Genomic DNA, 20569 nt, shown 5'->3' on the forward strand with positions numbered 1-20569 from the left:
ACAAAACAATCTTCACAAACATGTCTAAAGATTTCGACACAGAGGAAGATTTGCATTTTTTTGCCCAGCCATATTTATCTGAACCAGAATACACGGATGCACCAGATAACAAGTCAGCAAGTCACTGCGGACTCTTGAATAGAACTGACAACAGAACCGGAAGACAATACAATGCTGAATAAAGTCGTAGTTTTTGTTATTTTTGGACCAAAATGTATTTTCGATGCTTCAAAACATTCTAACATGGACTACTTTGATGATGTCTTTATTTCCTTTCTGGACAAGGACAGTATACCGTACAGACATATTCAATGGAGGGAAATCTAAAATATCTTAAACTGTGTTCTGAAGATGAACGGAGGTCTTACAGGCTTGGAACGACATGAGGGTGAGTCAATAATGACATAATGTTCATTTTTGGGTGGTTAACTAAGGGAAAAGTTGCTTATAAATGCACAACCTAAATTACACACTTTCACTATTATTTTTATCCTAACATTTTGATGTTGAAAAGTCTACATCTATCCCCATCTTCTTTTGATTTTATTATGGGTTAAACAAGTCAGCTGCTTAAATTGATGTCATTACTTGCTTCCTAGTTATAAATGGTATGTGTAAAACTTCACAGAATTGATTTTGAGCTTGATACAGTTATATATACTGTATAAAGTTAACAAAATCAAGCCATTTATTTCCAAAAGACTTTTTCTTGTCTTTCTTTTTACTGCACTCAAGTAGAGTCAGGCATAAAATGATAAATGTTAAAAGAGTAGATTCTTACATCGACCGCTGTTGTGTTTTGCCAAACTATAATTGCTGAAAATTCCAGCGTCCCCATCCGTCTTCTGCTTTTCCTTTAATCTTTCTACTCTGTCTCCCTCTTTTATTGATTTCCTTCCGATGTGCGGACATAAGCATGTGCTTGTTGTTGTTGCTTTTTTTTCATTGCTGTTGTTGTTTTTGTCTACAGTAGAAAATTGAGATCAGATGGGTCTGGCTTCCCTCCGAAACAAATCAGAGGGCAACAGCTTCTGACCAGCACATAGATCTCTCTCTCTCTCTCTCTCTCTCTCTCTCTCTCTCTCTCTCTCTCTCTCTCTCTCTCTCAGAATAAAAATTGATCATTATTATACTATCAGAAGATAAACAGGCCTTACTAAACATACAAACCTCTCCAGCTGTAATTTAAAGTCAGCACATTCTCAGGAGGTCAGTAGGGAAAGTCATACAACAAGTTCCACCAGAAATCCACACAGGCCTCCATTCAGGCCCGAACACGGGAGGCACAGACCGCCTCTGTTTGAACAAGTCTGCAGGGTCAGTTATAGCATTGACAGAGAAAATGATTCATTTATGCAGTTTGCCCACTGGCAATGACACCTAAAAGCATAAAACTGACAAAAGACGCCTGATGACGGTGTGAAAATGGATAGCGCCACCTAGTGAAACCGCACTCCCATCAACGACTTCGGCTGTTCATAAAATTGAAAGAACAACAAACGCGCATGTTTTCCCTGAGCAGAATTACAGCGAGGAATGGGCCTTTAATGCACTCTTGTTTCAACAGCATGTTTTTGGAGAGCTGCATGAGTTTAAGCCCTAAGCACATTTACTGAGGGCTCTGAATTCCTTCCTGAAGACCGTTGCCCAGTAACGACGTGAGACGGGCCGTCCCCACAAACCATTTAAACTCTGAAAGCAAACAATCGTAAAGAGGAAAAGAGAGAGAGAGAGAAAAACGCGGTCAAGGGTATTTTAAAACAAACTCTAAAAAAGGTAGAAGGAGAAAAGAAAAGAGAAAAGCTTATGGACAACTGTTTGGCACTGGGTATAAGGAGAGAAGGCCAAATGGATGGAGCACAGCCACTTGCCCCCTTTCTCTCTCTCTCTCTCTCTCTCTCTCTCTCTCTCTCTCTCTCTCTCTCACACACACACACACACGGACATGTGCAATGGCCAGCTGAGGTAACACAGGATGCTTTGGTTTAGCTGGTTAGAGAACATCTCTAGACTGTGCAATTATGAAAAATACAGTCAAAACTGTAATATTTTGAAATAATACTACAATTTATAGCAACGTTTTTCTCTTATAATATATTTTGAAATTGTATTTATTCATCTGATGTCAAAGCTGATTGTCTTCACACATGATCCTTCAGAAATCAGTTTTATTCATGCATCTTTGCTAATTTCTACTTCAAAATAATCTAACATCTATTTAAAATATGTTTTTTAAAAATTTAGTTAATGAAGTTTAAAATACCAACCAAATGAGAACAGCACCAGTTATACATATTGCAGTGTGTCTTTAACCCTTAAACGTATACCTAGGACGTCATTCACTAACCCCTTACTCATTAATTTCTTAAAGTTAGACATCAACCTTCGTAGTATTCCTCAATCAATTAATTATAACCATATATATATATATATATATATATACACACACAAACACACACACACACACACACACACACACACACACTCACCTAAAGGATTATTAGGAACATCTGTTAAATTTCAACCAATCACATGGCAGTTGCTTCAATGCATTTAGGTGGGTGGTTGTTGGTGCCAGACGGGCCAGTCTGAGTATTTCACAGTCTGCTCAGTTACTGGGATTTTCATGCACAACAATTTCTAGGGTTTACAAAGAATGGTGTGAAAAGGGAAAAACATCCAGTATGCGGCAGTCCTGTGGGCGAAAATGCTTTGTTGATGGTAAAGGTCAGAGGAGAATGGGCCGACTGATTCAAGCTGATAGAAGAGCAACTTTGACTGAAATAACCACTTGTTTCAACTGAGGTATTCAGCAAAGCATTTGTGAAGACACAACACGCACAACCTCAGGCGGATGGGCTACAACAGTAGAAGACCCCACCGGGTACCACTCATCTCCACTAAAAATAAGAAAATGAGGCTACAACTTGCAAGAGCTCACCAAAATTGACAATTTGAAAAATGTTGCCTGGTCTGACGAGTCTCGATTTCTGTTGAGACATTCAGATGGTAGAGTCAGAATTTGGCGTAAACAGAATGAGAACATGGATCAATCATGCCTTGTTACCACTGTGCAGGCTGCTGGTGGTGGTGTTGGCCCCTTAGTGCCAATTGGGCATCGTTTAAATGCCACAGCCGACCTGAGCATTGTTTCTCACCATGTCCTTCCCTTTATGGCCACCATGTGCCCATCCTCTGATGGCTACTTCCAGCAGGATAATGCACCATGTCACAAAGCTTGAATCATTTCAAATTGGTTTCTTGAACATGACAATGAGTTCACTGTACTAAAATGTCCCCCACAGTCACCAGATCTGGGATGTGGTGGAACGGGAGCTTCATGCCCTGGATGTGCATCCCACAAACCTCCATCAACTGCAAGATGCTCTCCTATCAATATGGGCCAACATTTCTAAAGAGTGCTTTCAGCACCTTTGTTGAGTCAATGCCACGTAGAATTAAGGCAGTTCTGAAGGCAAAAGGGGGTCAAACAGAGTTTTAGTATGGTGTTCCTAATAATTCTTTAGGTGAGTGAGTGTGTATATACAGTATATATATATATATATAGTAAAAACTTGTATAGGGTCACAAATGACCCAAGGTATGTAACAGTGTAAGTATAATGTCTGCACAACAATTCTTGAATCTTTGAAGACCCAATAAGTGCAATTCACATTTATTCCACAAGGTGTCAATGTGTGATACACAATGATGAAGTGACGTTTCACTCATAGTTACCGCAGGCAGAAAACAAAAGAATAGGAAGTATCATATGCAAAACTTGAAATGGCTCAGAGATTTACAGCATACTGAAGCACTGAACGCAATCAAATATTAGTGTCAGTGTCACTGGAAGGTGAGGAAGCTGTCAGTGATCAAAATATTGATTTTCAAAATGTTGAAAATTATATTTTTGAGAATATGTTTGAGATGGTGAATATGAGGCGATGCTGAATGTACTGGGAAATGAGCTGACGAGGACAGTGATGATGCTATAAAACATCTGCTAAAACTGAACCCTTCCAAGCTACAAAAATACGCTTATTTTATTCTTCTGTAATTGTTACTCTAATATCAGGAGAGTTTTATATTATCGTAACAGGTAGATATCCATCCATGTTAGATATAGATCCATGTCGCTTAAGACCTGAATATGTAATAATGATTGGCATTTAAGGGTTAAGCTGACTTGTTGCTGAATAAAAGTATGTGCACTGTCAAACGAGTATGGTTAAAAGGCAAAGGGAAAAAATGTGAAAATAGAACAAAAGCAAAAAGTGTTATGTTCCAGAATTCCCGCTAATAAATCCCAACTCCTGATAACCATTTTACAATTTATTGCATAAGAAAAACTATAGTAACACAGATATCACTTTATTTTCTGTGAAGACACAATGCGAGCCTGAAGCCGCAGTGACGCTACTGCAGTGAATACTGGAGAGCCTTTAAGGAGCAGAGGACACAACTAAAACAAAATATGGTTGGTAAATCAAGAACAAGCCTCATATTTGAGGACTCCCCTCCTCCTCTTTCTCTATGCGGTTCAGAGGCTTTGGGAACACAGAGCTCATGGAATGCAGTGAAACTCAAAGCAAAAAATACAATTAGTGTCTGTTCAGCCATGCGATTTCTCCTTTTCCTAACTGCACAGAATGCTCAAAGGAAAACTCCACTCACAAACTCATACAAAAGGCTTACATATGGCAAAGTGCTCAGGGCAGAGCAGTCGCGAGAGAGACACACTGACCACAGACCTGTTGCTGAGCCCCGCACCAGGCCTGAACTCTGCTCAGGGTCACCGCTCAGGACAATACTGTAATGCCACATGGCAGTTTACTGTTTAATCAAGCAGACAAGCAATGGAGCGTAGAAGAGGAGAAAAATCACAGACGGGTTTCTGGAAATTATAAGACCATGACTAAACAATGATTAGCCCAGTGCAGATCTCATGCAGAAAACCTGCTGGAACGATGGTATGGTCTTGTGGGTGAGTGTTGCTTTGGGTTTGCTGAGGTGTTTGTAGTGTTGTTTTAGAGTGTTGCCATGCGATTGCTGTGTTTACTTAGTCACAGAAGTCACAGAAGTCTCTGTGATAGTCCGGTCCCTAAGTATGACTCAGTATCCCTCCTTCAATGTAAGTTTATGAGATCTATAAATATTATTAGACCACCACATGAAAATCTTACTCTATTCCAAAAATATAAAGGCGGCTATATATTTTTTATGTACATAGTGTTTAAAGGTTTGGGCTCAATAAAATAAAATACAACTTTTATTCAGCAAGTATTTTTTTTTTGGAACATTTAGAATGTTACAAAATATTTATTTTTCAAATCTATAAATGATGTTCTTATGAACTTTCAAAAAGTTCTGGTAAAAACCTAGCAAATCAGCATAAGAATGACTTCTGAAGGATCATGAGACACTGAAGCTTGGAGTAATGAGGCTGAAAATTCAGCTTTGTGTCACAGGAATAGAGGTGGACACAACTTCCTTACTTGAGTGAAAGTAAAGTACAGATAACATTGTAGTCAAATATTACTCCGTTAAGTAAAAGCTGTAAAGACTGTGCTCATTTTTAAAAGTACTTAAGTTTCAAAAGTAAAAATTAAATGTTTATGCATTATTACTATTGCATTGTTGTATGTAATACAGTTTAATATGCCCCTGAATCTATACCTAATATCAATATCACATTTATTTCTAGAACACAGTTCCAATAGATTGAATAAGTGCACTTAATAATGTCCACAATAGTTTTGGACACCCAAACGGCTGTTCCCTCAAATAGTGCCCCTGAATTTTTTGGCTTTTAGTATGAATATGTTAATAGCTTACTGTTAGCCTATATATAAGCTAGTGTGCTCTACAAAATTCGCATTGAGAAGACCAAACCCAACGTTGAAAATGAAAATCAGGTTGATGTCAGAATCCAACATCAGATTGATTTTAATCTCCAATGTTGGACAGGCGTAGTAGTGTGGTTGAAAATGAAAATAGTGGTTGACGTCATAAACCAACATCAGTCAGGTTCTGACCTCAACTCGTCTTTCATTTCCAAGCACAGTCATCCCCTGACTGACGTTACTACTTTCTACTCAAGGACCTTGACAGAAATATACAGAAATTAGTAAAAAGTATGATGAACTTGTCTTATCAATAGAATAAAGAATTGTGATCAATTGGATAACTTCTGTCAAGTGTTTAAACATCCGAATAAAACAAATTCTATAAATAATAATTAATTTGAATTTTGCAAACCCCTGCAATGATTTGAGACGCATATATCTGTATCATCAATATAAAGTGAGTGTTATACAAGTTTAAACCTAAAGTTAGGGTTAGTTTAAATCCTTAAAACTTAGTTTATTCCTAAGCACCTTTACATATTCCTTAACTCCATTCTTTATTTCTGATTTAAAGCAGAGCTTGTAGCTAAATTCATTTCTCTTTTGATCTCTTCCCTCAGGTCAGTCACACAATTCATCTCGAACACTGACACACACACACAGAAAAAAAATCCACCTACTGTGGAGAAAACATGAGAGGACAAGACTTTTTTTCCCCCGTCTCTCTTTCTGGTAACCACAACACACGCTGTGGGGCGGCAGTGAGCAGCTGAGGGTTGTGTACGGCCTGGGTATAAAGACCCCGGAGGGGACGAAGATAAACGCCTGTGGTTTGGCCCTCACACTGCAGCACCATATCCAGCGTGTCACCGCTCTGAAGTGTAACACAAACGGGGTCAGTACAGGGACACAGCTTCCCTCAACGGCAGCCTACTTGTTTATGTTTGCTAGAGAGAAACCGAGGGAACCGGATGAAATGTAGCGAAGGATAGATTTTTTTTCCCATTCTACCTCTGATTAGCATCATACCGTGTATTGTGCCTGGCCTGCTCAACACCGAATACGAGCATGTCTGGACATGCGCCGTGGCTTGTGGTCTGTTCATAATGTGCTCAGCATGCTGACATACTATATATAGGCTACGAAACAGCTACACTTACATTACCGCTCAGAAGTTTGCGTTCAGTAAGATATTTCAAAAGAGCATAATACTTTATTCAACAAGGATGGCTTAAATTGATCAAAAGTGACATTTATAATGTTACAGAAGTTCTTTTGAACTTTCTATTCATCAAAGATTCCTCCCAAAAATCTATCAGGGTTTCTAAAAATATTAAGCAGCACAGCTGTTTTAAACATTACTAATAAGAAGAAATGCTTCTTGAGCAGCAAATCAACATAATTAAATGATTTCTGAAGGAAGACTGGAGTAATGATGCTGAAAATTCAGCTTTGCCATCACATGAATAAATTACATCTTAAAATACTTTAAAAGATTTATATATATATATATATATATATATATATATATATATAAATGCAGCCTTAAAAATCGTACCAACCCAAAACTTGTGTACACCACCTCTGTGCTCGAAATACGAACACTCAAATGCTCGCAGCGGATATCGTTCTTTAGAAAAGAATCTGAATAATCGAATAAGCCTGGTTCTTAACCTCAGTGTAATTTCGTTTGAATTGTAATTTCCTGCATTCTCAAAATGATTACATTATGACCTCTGCCCTACATAGAGCTCATTCATATGAAAGCATCCAAAGGTTACGCACACATAAACAGTCACAAATTCTTTTTTTATAGATAGGTTTTGACCTTACATTACAACCACTTTAGTTGTGGTTCATACTTGAAGAAAGGAGGGATTAAAAACAGTACATTTCCACTGTGTGAGTCATGGAAACTTCAATACGAACCCGCATGCGCACACAGATTTCATGCATTACTCAACATTTATTGAATTTGAGGTGATAAAGAGGGGGTTTTGTGGACATTTATTCCCCCTCTCTCTGTCACCTGTCTGAATCAGAAGCAGTCACGCAAGACACAGTGCTTCTGAGACAGATGAAAGAGACAGATTCATTTCCTAGAACTATACCTGTTGGGACAGGAGAACAAAGAGCAGGCCTCCTCTAGTGGCCCTGGGTGTGGGCTTCTCCAAAGATGATTTATGACTGTTTTACCACATTTGTCTGAATCAGTTCCTTTGCAATCTAAACAAGTCTCTGTGGTAGCTTCCCCAGTGCTGTAACAAAGCCATTTATCAAAGAAAGCAAGCAAATTGTAGATTTGTGGTCCTTTGAACAATGATATCTCTTTCATTTGAAGAAAAAAAGGCAAATCTACACAATTTCAGACAACTGGGCTTTCTTGTTATGCTACAAATTTGCTTTTTATTGTTTGTAACAAAAAATGGATGGAAGAGCTGTGACTAATTAAATACACACACACACATATGCTTTAACCTTTAGAAAGTTGCACTTTTCCCCAATAAATAATTTAAGTTAAAAAAAAGAATTCCCCATCCTTTTACCTAGCAGTGTAAATGTTGGCATGTTTGCAGTAAATGCTGGCGATTGTTTGACAGAGCAGTTGGAGCTAAAAGAGTTTCTAAATCTAATTAGTGTCTGAGAGGACAGGCTTCGCTTGTCTTCTGCTCCAGGGCTTGACATGTTATCACCAATCGTTCCCAGAGTCATGTGGTCTGTGCATCTGATATCGCCATCTGATTCCCAGCTCAGCATTCTCTCATGGAAACACCATGTGTGCTTTAAAGGAGTGGTTCTCAAGCAAGGAGCCGGGACCCACTAGGGGGCCTCAGCAAACAACCAAGATTACTTAAAAAGATTTAAAGGGTTAGTTCACCAAACAATGAGAATTATGTCATTAATGACATACAATGTTTAATAAAGTCATAGTTTTTGTTATTTTTGGACCAAAATGTATATTTTCAATGCTTCAAAACATTATAACTAACCCATGTCACATTGATGATGTCTTTATTTCCTTTCTGGGCAAGGACAGTATACAGTACAGACATGGAGAGAAAGCCCTCGGACTAAATCTAAAATATCTTAAACTGTGTTCTGAAGATGAACGGAGGTCTTATGGGCTTGGAACGACATGAGGCTGTGTCAATAATAACATAATGTTCATGGGTGAACTAACCCTTAAAAACGAGACAAAACAAGCATTTAAATAAGCTAAAACAACTAAAAGTCAATGCTTCTAATTCACCCCCTCAATAACTTTTTTCTTTAAAGAATGAGGTTTCCAATGGTCTTAAAAAAACTGGATATGAGGTAGCCTAATATTAAACTTATGATGCACAAAGAATGCACATTTTGTAGTTATGCCAGACTCTACAATATTCTATAATGTAGAAATTAAGTAAATATATATTAATTGTACAAATCCTTATTCAGTAAATCAAATGATAAATGATAATAAAATGATAATTCACCCAAAAATAAAAATAAAAATAAAAATGTGGCTCCAAATCTAACTTTCTTTATTTAGTGTAATAGAAAAGAAGATATTTAAAAAATAAAAAAATGTCATGGGCTGGCTCTTATTATACAATAAACAGACACAGAAGCTTTCAAGCTTTAAAGGTTGAAAAGAAGGTTGAAAAAACTTTTAAAAAATATTCAAAATCAGCTAAAATGTATCAAAAAATTAGCCCACATAACTCACTAGAGTCTTCTAAGGCCACACAATAAGTTTCTGTGAGAATTAAACTGAAATTTAAATCATTATTCAGTCAGCTAAAAGGTAAAAAGTTGTCCGATTTTAGCCACTAATTCATTATAATATATTAATATTGATTTGATGATTTAGGTCTAACTATGTGTTCATGTTTAATTTTAGACCATTTCAGTTATCTAGCCATGAAAGAGAAGTTTTCTGATTTTCTCTTTTCTGTTCTGTCATATCTAATGTCTATTATCCCCATTTGTACATTATTGTTACAGAGTTGTATAAAAGCCTCTTGTGTATTGTGTAACTCCTCAAGCTCCCTTTTGTTTTAAAATGAGTTTGACAACCCTGATCTACAACCTGACCCATTTTTCACATTTATGCAGACAGATGTAAAAGTATAATATGATCTATACAAGCAGCTTGAAAATATCCACCCATGCAGTCTAGAAAAGTGTGTATTTTTGCCCTAACGTCCCAGGTCATATCTTAAGCTCTGACACTGAGCAGTACGTTCCTCTTCAGTCTCTCGCATACATCGCAGAGACACTGATTTGAGTTGTGAGGCCCCCGTAACAAAAGGAAAGAGAGACAGAGGAGACCCTATGATGACCCCGCACGGAGAGGAAACAGGAAGTGAGACCTCTGACCCACCGAGAGGCTCCTGTTGTGTTTTCCGGCGAGGGTGCTGATGGAGCTCCGCGTTGCTCTCTCAGCTCATGCTGGGAGATAGGGACGAGTCATGAGAAACAGCACATAGAGCCAAATCTCACAGGGAGCCCAAGGGAGGTTTGAGTTACATACAGCCTGAGAAACAACACGGCCGTAACCCTTCCACCTGTAAGCTTCTCTTCCTCTCACACAATCACATCTCAAAGCATTCAGTCTACTGCTTTCTCAAGGCAACACGAATCATGTTTGTCAGGAACGCTGACCCCCAGACGTGAGGCTCAGTCGGCTCCTGGGGGACAGAGCATATCAGGGGAGACCGGGGTTAAACTAAGCTAAAATAAAACCTAACTGTTGTTAGTAACACAAAATTTATTTTAAAGTGTAATTTATTGTTGTGACACAAAGCTGAATTTTCAGCATCATTGATCATCATGATCCTTCAGAAATCATTCTAATATGCTCTTTTTCATAATAAATAATAAATAAATGTATTCATTTCGTCAAAACAAAAAGTCTTTTGAACAGTAATTAACAAAACCATTAATGAAACTAACTAAAATTAAACTGAAATTTAAAACAAATTTGAAAACAGAATTAAAACAAAAAGAAATCTGAAAATGCAAAACTATAATAGTCTGTAAGCAGTCACACATGACAACTTCTGGCTCAACCAATGTCGTAGGGATTGGGGCGACACTATACCTGTCTGTCTGCAGGTTTGTGAACACTTCAGCCACCTTAATAGGCCCAACATGCGGTTTTGTTTATTTCGTTTCGCTATTAGAGTAAATACTGTAGTTCTGGTCTGTCAGTGTCTCAGGAAGTGCCCTCTGTAACAGATTTCCATGTCATAGGAAGTCTTTCCCGCAGAACAGGATAACAATAGGTCCTGTCAGTAAACAAGTTTGTCGTTGACCATATAGGTGTAAGCGCAGATGAGCTGGTTGTAGCAACCGTGTTGATTCAGACAAGGGTTTCTGGCCCACGAAAATGGTCACCCTACCAATGATTGTAACAGTAGCCTATATGCACCGCACGCTACTGCAAAATACACATTTGCAACATAAAATTAATCGCCTAAAACCATCCTTTCCAGTTGGATGGATGGATAACCCCATTTCGTCAAAATTCAAAGATGGGGGATTTGCACTCAAATCTATCGGACGGCCCTCTAAGATGTCAAGCGACGAATAGGGGGTACCCCCAACGTCAGCTTCTGGACATGAGGGGGATATGACCAAACGGCAGTATGTGACGAATAGGGGTGAGACCGTGTTGGTTGTAGGGTTGTTGTTAGCTGGCTGTGTGGTAATTGTAGCCAGTGGGGTGGCTGAAGTGGGTGGGGGTAGATTGGTGGCAGTGGGGGGTGCACCAAACTTCTGGCCTCCGGGATGAGAGGGCTTTGCTGAAAGGACTGCTGGGAGGAGGGTCTGGGGCCTTCAGCCTCATTAGAAGCTAACTAATTGGAAGGAAAAGACCTCTCATGTGCTCTGTCTGACCTCCAAGACAGCAGGGGAGAGAGGAACAGATAGATGAAAAAGAAAGGGGGATGCTGGAGAAGGAGGGAACGGCAGAGGAGAGATGTAAGAAAGTGCCCAGAGGTTGCCAGTTTCATAGCTCAGGTGACTTCATGGGGTTTAATTTAACAACCAATTTGGTCTCAGATGTTTCTTGTAAAATTCCTTGGTGAAAATAAAAATAGACACAAATGAGACTATCAGAAACGTCTGTGAATCTAGCTAGTCTTTTGAAACTGTAGTTTAACTTAGCAAGAAATAAAAACTAGCAAACTACAGAGGAGCGATAAGGCAGCAAAATCCTTTTAAAAATACATTACACAATACGAAATTTGAGTGTACTTTAAAGCTGTTTGACCTACAAACCAGCATGTTTATAATTAAGACACTATACATAAAAATAATACGGTAAGAAATACCAGTTATTAACCAATATCAAGCAGCATAACGAGTTTTGTGCTGGCAAAAGTAACTGAAAGCGAATAACACTGCAAGTCAGAGACATTAAAATTACAAATGGCTGTTCCCACTCTTACCTGTAAAATAAGGTGGAAAATAAGGAAAATAAGGTCTGCTACATCGGACATGATGTAACCATCCAAGGATGAATGGCATATTCCTAAAAAAAAATAACTGTTCCATTTCTGACTTTTCTAATAAAAATGCAAAAAGTGGTGAAGTCTTTGAAAGAGATAGTAAAAGAGAAAAAGCTGGAGGTAGGAGACCCCATGAGACAGATCAAGGTTGTCAGAACAAAAAGTCTGCATTAAAAAGGACCTATTTTCTAAGAGAAAGAACATCTCTATGGGAGTTTTTGGTGTGAGTGCCACAGCAAATCAAGCCGTTGAGAACAGAGGCATGCAGAGGTCATCAGGAGCAGCGCTGGGATCAGGGTCAAGCCAAACCCCCATTCTACTCTGGATTTATGGAGGTCTTTCTAGACTGCTTTAATGTCAGGTGTCAGTTTATTTGAAAAACACTCACAGTCGTGCACCTTCAAATGGACCAGCATCCACTGAAACACACATTAAGCAGCCATTTGAAGTGGGCACATGTGTGTGTGTGTGTGTGTGTGTGTGTGTGTGTGTGTGTGTGTGTGTGTGTGTGTGTGTGTGTGTGTGTGAGGGAGCATTTGTCTAAATATGTGTTTGTGTGTACTTAGACTCAAACAACCATGGCAGGGTTTGTTTAATAACCTTTTAACTACCACCCAGTTAAATCTACCATCACAGAAATATTTTACCAGTTAATTGTGTATTATAACAATAGTACAATACAGATAAATTTGCATATTGGATGAAGGTGGTCTCAAGGGGCTCATCACAGACAACAGGACCTGAATAACTACCATCATAATGGTACATCTTCAAAAGGTCGTGGTATTACCATGGTACATTCAATCAGTAAGCAAGCCAATTGTGTCAGAGACAATTTGAAAAAAAAATTTTTTTCAAAATCATGCTTGTTTTCTTATTATAAATGTTGAAAGCAGTTTTACTTCTTAAAAGGGTCAAATAATGGTACACGCACTTTTTCAAGTTAATTGTACTGAAATGCGTGGTCTATCCAGTGTTTTTGTTTTAATCTCCTTATATGTTTTTCTCTGCCTCAACTCGAGCCGTTCGACTGTGTGATGTCACACAGGAATCATTCCTCACCAGATTGCTTTATAAACGAGGATCTGCTCCTAAAAAAGAATCCGTACCAACTATTCGTGTCCCTGCTGCACCTCCAGAAGAAGTGAGTGTAAAATGTTATTAACCTTTATATTAATCTTTGAAAATTGCTTGCACGCTTCACGATAAATGAATGCTAAGGTTTACACTCAGGGTACATTACGGCATGTTTCCTATGTACAACATTCTCAATATAGTTCATAATCCCATATTTATAATGAACAACGGTTATGCTTATAGTTATTGTGTAATTACAAACGGAGTATGTTTACATCAGTAAACACATAGCGTTCATACATTCAAGTTACTCTACCCTGCCAGTACACAAAGATCGATCAAAAGCCGCCTTTCCACTGCACACGACAAACGACAGGCGTCGGACTGAAAGTCATTCATTTCCAATGGAGAGTCGTATGGGAGCTGCGGGGAGTTCCGATCATATGCGTATGCGGAAAATTCAGATCCGATTTGAGCAGAGACAGAGGGGCGGATAGAGTGAAGCTCATTATCATTTAAAGGCATATGCACTGAAACGGCGTTCAGAAAACAGAGCTGTTATTGACCAGGTCAAATTTGTGTTTTCTTAAAATACAAATGAGAATTTTTTATTAATATATATTACCAACTTTTCATTTAGACCCTAAAGAATCAAATTAACTTGTATGAAAATGGCATTATATGACCCCTTTAATATTTTTGTAAAAACTATGATCATATTTTTAAATTTCAAAAGAACAGCATTTATTTAAAATATATATTTTTCATAACATTATTTTTGAATAATTTAATGTATCCTGGTTGAATAAAAGTATTAATTTCTTTAAAGGTGCAGTGTGTTGATTTTAGCAGCATCTAGCGGTTCAGTTGCGAGTTGCACTAATGGCTCATGCAGCCCACTGCTCACCCCTCCCTCTCAAAGAAGACAAACATATCGTCATCTGAGACAGCGGAAAATAGCCAGAGTAAGTTTCTGTACCACGGTCCATTATAAACCACATTATGGTGAGGATCAAGGGTCTTAATATCTAATATAATAATAGCAACTAGCTGATTGTCTCACAAACGAAACCAGCACATTTCTCCCCACATAGCAAACCCATAATACAGCGAGGGAGAAAACCACATGAAACTATCCAACTACATCACTTTTCTAACATGGTAATAAAAGTTTAGCTGGCTAATATGAGCTGTTATGCTGTAGGTCTGTGGCTGAGCTGGTTTAAGCGTAAAGCCTTGTTAATACTCAACACGTCTGCATGAGGGCAAAGGTGCTCCGCATCCCCTAGACACCATTTACTACACACAAATTAATAAATAATAATGAATAAAAATATTGTTTTTTTTTTCTCTGGTTTTGAAAACTCTTTGCGATCGACTTAAAATGCTTCCAAGATCGACTTGTCGACCGCGATCGACAAGTTCCTGTAACGCTCCTGTTTTATGGTCAATAGTACTAATTAGGGATGTCCCGATACCACTTTTTCACTTCCGATACCGATACCGATGCCGCACCTTTGGCTTTTGCCGATACCGATATTAGTCCGATATTTTTTTTTTCGTGGTCCGACGTGCCGTATACGGCCCACAGGGTGGTTTATAGGTTTAACTTTGTGAAAGACAAAACAAAACAAACACAAAAGTAAACATAATACATATCTTTGGAAAGCTGAGAAACTCGTGATTCGAACGACGTAAACCATTTTAAGATAAAATCAACACAGCGGGCACAATCTGTCTCTTTGTCAGACCACCAACAGCCAAAACAAACCAACACAAACTGGAAGAAACTCACCAATTAGCCATCTGTTAGTCCACATTCCAACAAAAATGGTTTGGTTTCACTGTAAAGCGTCCATACAATCCAATTTGAAGAAGTTTTTGGTCCAAAACAATTGTATATATGAATAAACATCCATGGAATGTAAATAGTAGCATTTCGCGTTAGCCGACAGCGCTATCACAACTTCGACACACTAATGCTACGCTCACACCGGACGCGAATAGGGCGTCAGGCGCGAATGATTTCAATGTTAAGTCAATGCAAGAAAAATTCCTGCGGCGCGAATGAGGCGTGGAGCGCGGCGCGGAAGACGCGAATACGCCTCATTCGCGCGTCAAGTTGGCGCGAATGGCGCGAATTGAGCGTTGTGCATTCACGCGTTTGACGCGAATTCGCGTCTGCCGCCCGAGTTGAAAAATCTGAACTTTGGCGTGAATTCGCGCCACATTAACCAATCAGGAGCCTAGCTGCTTGCTCACGTGGTGAAGTGTCTGGATGCTTCAATAAATTATTTTGTTAATATGACTAAATGCATGGTGGGATTATGCACAACAAAGCAAATGTTTCATCACTTAAAACATTATTTCTATATGGAGACATGTTCATTTTGTATTGAATGTTATTCATTCCATATCTAGAAATAGTATTATGTTGTAAAGACAGACATCCCAAGTCTCCCGGAAGTTCCGGGAGTCTCCCGCATATTGATAGCGTCTCCCTGATGCCCGCAAATTAGTTCAAATCTCCCGGAATCTAGAGCGAGACATACTGCGCGCATAACATACATAGCGCGCTATATATATATATATCAACATATGTGCATAAATTCGTGTCTGGACGTGAGAGAGAGAAAAAAAATCACAGGACAGGTTAATAACTTTTGAAGGCTGGCTCTATTTATTATCAAAACAAAAATAAATGACAGCTAGATTAGATGGATGAGGGGCCGGGCGAGGGTGATCCTCGCTCAGATGCGGGACAACAGGTCATCAAACTGGGCGCGTGACAGGCGGAAGTACCGCCCGACAGCGGCCGTCATCCAGCGCAGCTCCTGGAGCGAGCAAATGGTGAAACTCGCCAAACGGTTCGGCTCCGAAAGGTCCGGTGGACACAAATATCCGGCGACGATGATCCCCACGCCGCTGTTCTGCTATCCAGAGTAAATACAGAGCGGTAACTCTCTTGATGAATGCTCGGTCGACATAACAACAATGACCGCCAACGGATTTTGATTCTGACGCGCGTCACGCGCGTAAATTTCGCTTCAAACTTTACGCGCGCCAGTTTCGCTCTCTCTTTGAGTGACAGTTTATCTATCCAGTTGCAATAGAGAATGAAATGACGCTATTTTCTGATAGCCAATGAATTTCTGAAAAGACTGAAATGCAGCTTTTGTGGAATCATCCGATTACATTAGAATCCGTGCGCAAAAGCGAGAGTGATTCTCTGCGCGCGTGTGCTTAAACACAACAATCATCACGTGACAGGCTGCGCCGCTAAACTGGATATCGCTCATATTTTTTTCTCCCCTCCGATCTCCGATCTAGCGTTCTGGGCCGGTATCGGCGCGATACCGATGCCGTGGATCGGATCGGGACATCCCTAGTACTAATCAACCGATTGTCAAAGCCATAACTCATCGAGGGAGAAGAACTAAGTTACATGAAACACTCCAACTACATATTTTACACCACTGACAAGGGAAAAGTCACTACTCACGGTATCTATGACTAGCTTCTAACTTTCTGCGACTTCTCTTTTTCGTCACCTCGACGAAACGTGCTCTGTACCGCTGTTTGTTTGCTGTCGCTACGGTAGAAACATGACGTCACAATATGTCGACCTTCATAGAAGTGGGTGCCCGCGGTTAGATATGTCTCATTCTAAGGTAATAAAAACATAACGGTTCATTGAGTAAGGTCTTTATACACCACTAAAAAAATAGTTATGGATCTTATATTGTATTTCTGTCAATAGATCCTCAAAAAACGATTTACATAAAATAATTTTTATTGACCCCAAACCTTTAAACGGTAGTGTCATTTTGGTAATTGTCCAAAAAGTATTGTAACCATGAACAAATTCTCATAAAACCTATTGTATGTAAATCAGTGCCACCTTTTGTTCTGAAGTAAACTTGGTTTTCATTCGGATAGATGACCATTTGTTTAACTCTTTGAGTGCATAGACATATATCTGTAACTGTTCCCTTTTCCAATTTGCTTCTGATGTGAAGAGGCCTTTAGAGTGTGGTACTTTTTGGTACTTTTTATTGGAGTCGATGAGGTGTTGAATATAAAGGTCCTGATGGAGTCAGCGGCAGCGGGACGGGAGGCTGTGTGCTGGAATGTGGATCTCTGGTTTATTTTGCAGTCTGCTCTCCTGCCTTACCTGCGGCCCTCTCTCTCTCTCTCTCTCTCTCTCTCTCTCTCTCTCTCTCTCTCTCTCTCTCTCTCTCCCCCCCATCTCTGCCTCTGGATCTAATTAGAGTGAAGGACTGCGGGACTGGAGTGTGTCACATACAACTCAACAGTCAGGAAGGAGAGCAGGAAAGAAAGTGGGATTAACATGGGAGAAAAAGCATAAGAAATGTAGGGTGGAGTTCAAAGCGAGAGAGAGAAATAAAGAAAGTGAGGGCATAAACCAGGGAAAAGAAATGCAGAGAAAAGTTCCAGCCAGGAAATGAGAGAAAAAGTGAGTGTGCGTGAAAGATATCTAGCCTAGAGTTGTTTCCCATAGCACATGAAAAAAAGAAAAACACAGCATCTAATTTTTCACAGAACATTCCACAAATTTAGGACAACATGAGAAGTGACATGTAATATATGCTCACCTCTCTGCCCTACACATGGCAGACACATCTCAGCGCTGGAGGGAACTTCTATAATCAAAGACCAATCAGATAATTGCAGTGTTTTACCACTATCCCCTGAGCTCCACTGGGAAAAGGCTTTTTTGAACAGTAACTCAATCCCCTGGAAAGTCCAGATGGTCCTGATGACGGCACCAGCGGAAAGACATATTTTCCTAAATATGAAAATCTAATTTGGCAATATACGTAAATTAAACTATATTTGAGGGCAGCGGTTGACAGAGATTTTGCCGATTTTCTTTTACTCTGTCGTTGGTACTCCAACATTATAGGCTTAATATGTGACAGCACAAGTCTGGTATATCTGGTAAAAGTTTAATGAAATAATGCACTGTAACTATATACACCTTATCGATCCCCAATGTCACCAAAACGTACATTATTTCAGTCAGATTAGGTTTCAAATAAATCATTATCATAGAAATATCTAAACTTTTTTGTTGTTGTTGTTTTTCCTGTTGGCTGCTTGGTTCATATGCTGACAAGAACCACACACTATGACATCACATCAGTACTCCAAAACTCCAATCCACATAAATTAATAAACCTCAAAAATATTCTGATTGATTACTTTTATTTTGGACAGAAAATGTACTTATGTCTGTCTCTGGAAAATATGTTTAACCGTGTTTGTCCTTAAAGTGATAATTCACTTTGAAATTAATTTTTGATATGTTTTAGCTTACAATAAGGGCATCCAAATATGTAGGTGTCTTTGTTTCCACAGTATTTTCAATTTTGATATTTTTAGGTCAAACCGTTCTTGTCTGTCAGTCATATAATGGAGATATATGGGGTCCACCTCAAAGAGCATGCACAGAGAAGTCAAAATTAAACATGATTTAATCTTCACGGTGAAAGGTAAAACTTCCGAAATTTCTGTGTAAACAATGAGTGACGTATATGCGCGAGAGATCACTTCCGGCGCATGCGCAGACCGAAGCGTCCACTCCTGTATAATGGATGTGACTGTGATTACAAGAGGTAAAAACGATATAAATACTGTTCGTTTTCTCACACAAACCGCTCGTTTCGTGTCTTAGGCCATCAATGTGAACTTATATTTACGAGTCATTAAATCATGTTTAATTTGGACTTCTCTGTGCATGCTCTTTGAACCCCATAGACTTCCATTATATGACTGACAGACAAGAACGGTTTGACCTAAAAATATCAAAATTGAAAATACTGTGGAAACAAAGACACCTACATCTTGGATGCCGTTGAGGCAAGCTAAAACAAATCAAAAATTAATTTCAAAGAGAACTATCCCTTTAAAACTTTGATGAGGCGCGATTTTGCTCTGATCTCAGCAAGATTGTACACATATTAAATAAAAATTGTTATAAACTGTGGAGGAGGTATTGTAGTTTAATAGTTCCCCTCAAAGGAAGTAAACTCCACAAATGACGCACCATTCTTGTAAACACAAAGAGACGCTGCAGACTTTACGGATCAGCATGAGTGAATGTTTGACAGTCATGAGAACAAACACAAACACACATGAAGACAGACTGGGTGTGTGCTGCTATGAGCTTCATCTCTGAACATCTCTGCATTTCCACAAGGCACAAACAGATGGTTGATAAACACCAGCATATAATGTATGCTCAAGCACTGTAATATATACAGGGTTTGAAATTCAGACACCCAACTCGCAAAAAGCATGAGAAAATCACCCATGGGAGGTAACAATCCAACTCACAAGCCAATTGGGCAGGTTATGATTAATTAATTAAGTCCTCCAATCAGTGGTCCCCAACGTTAGCAAAACAAAGTGTAAAAAGGGTCGTCCACTGGGCGAAAACTGTCAGATCTTTAAAATTCAAATATAGCAATCCATTTACTTTTTAAACCTTAATTTTATACCATTAAAAGTGCTCTATGCGATGTCGGGTGACGTGACTTCTTGTTGACGTTTAAAGTATTTTCAAACATCCTCCTCATCCGTGCACTCACCCCCCAAACCCCATCCCCAGGGCCTTCTTGTCAGTTATTGGCTGGAACAGTTTGTTATGTTTCGTGGAGCGGGTTGCCGCAGTTTGTTTTTGTTGCCATTTGTGGAGCCTGGGTTGTCTGCATAGACCGCATTTTTTTACAGTGTTTGAGCTAATGGATAGTGAGGAGATGTTTGATGTATGTGACAAAAAAAAAATGTTTTGGCCTAAAAAACGTGTGACATCGCTTAGAGCACATTTAACTATTTTTCCCAGTCTGCATAAATGTTCTTTTTTTTTAAGTTAAAATATATGTCTTAATATCTAAAAAATGAGGTCTCTTGTATATCATCATATTTGGGGGGCCTTGGAATAAAAAAAAAAAGCATGAAACCCCAGATCAAACATCTAAGGTGAAACTTCAGCGCTGGCTAATGCGCTAACTCACATACATTTAGGCGTGAGAGATCTGTCTTTGACTGAGTCATGTTTAGGCATGCAGATAAGAACACACAGAGTCTTTGAACACTCGCCCAGTTGGAATAGTTTGAGCA

The 20569-nt window shown here is 39.0% G+C and overlaps 1 protein-coding gene across 1 annotated transcript in view; it reads right to left on the bottom strand.

Moving 5' to 3' along the window:
* gpc3 (glypican 3) overlaps positions 1 to 20569 on the bottom strand; it is a 143648-nt gene that overhangs the window by 26242 nt on the left and 96837 nt on the right. The window lies entirely within an intron of this gene.

Source organism: Pimephales promelas, chromosome 9 (genome assembly GCF_988280905.1).
Source record: "Pimephales promelas chromosome 9, fPimPro1.hap1.1, whole genome shotgun sequence".
NCBI lineage: Eukaryota > Metazoa > Chordata > Actinopteri > Cypriniformes > Leuciscidae > Pimephales > Pimephales promelas.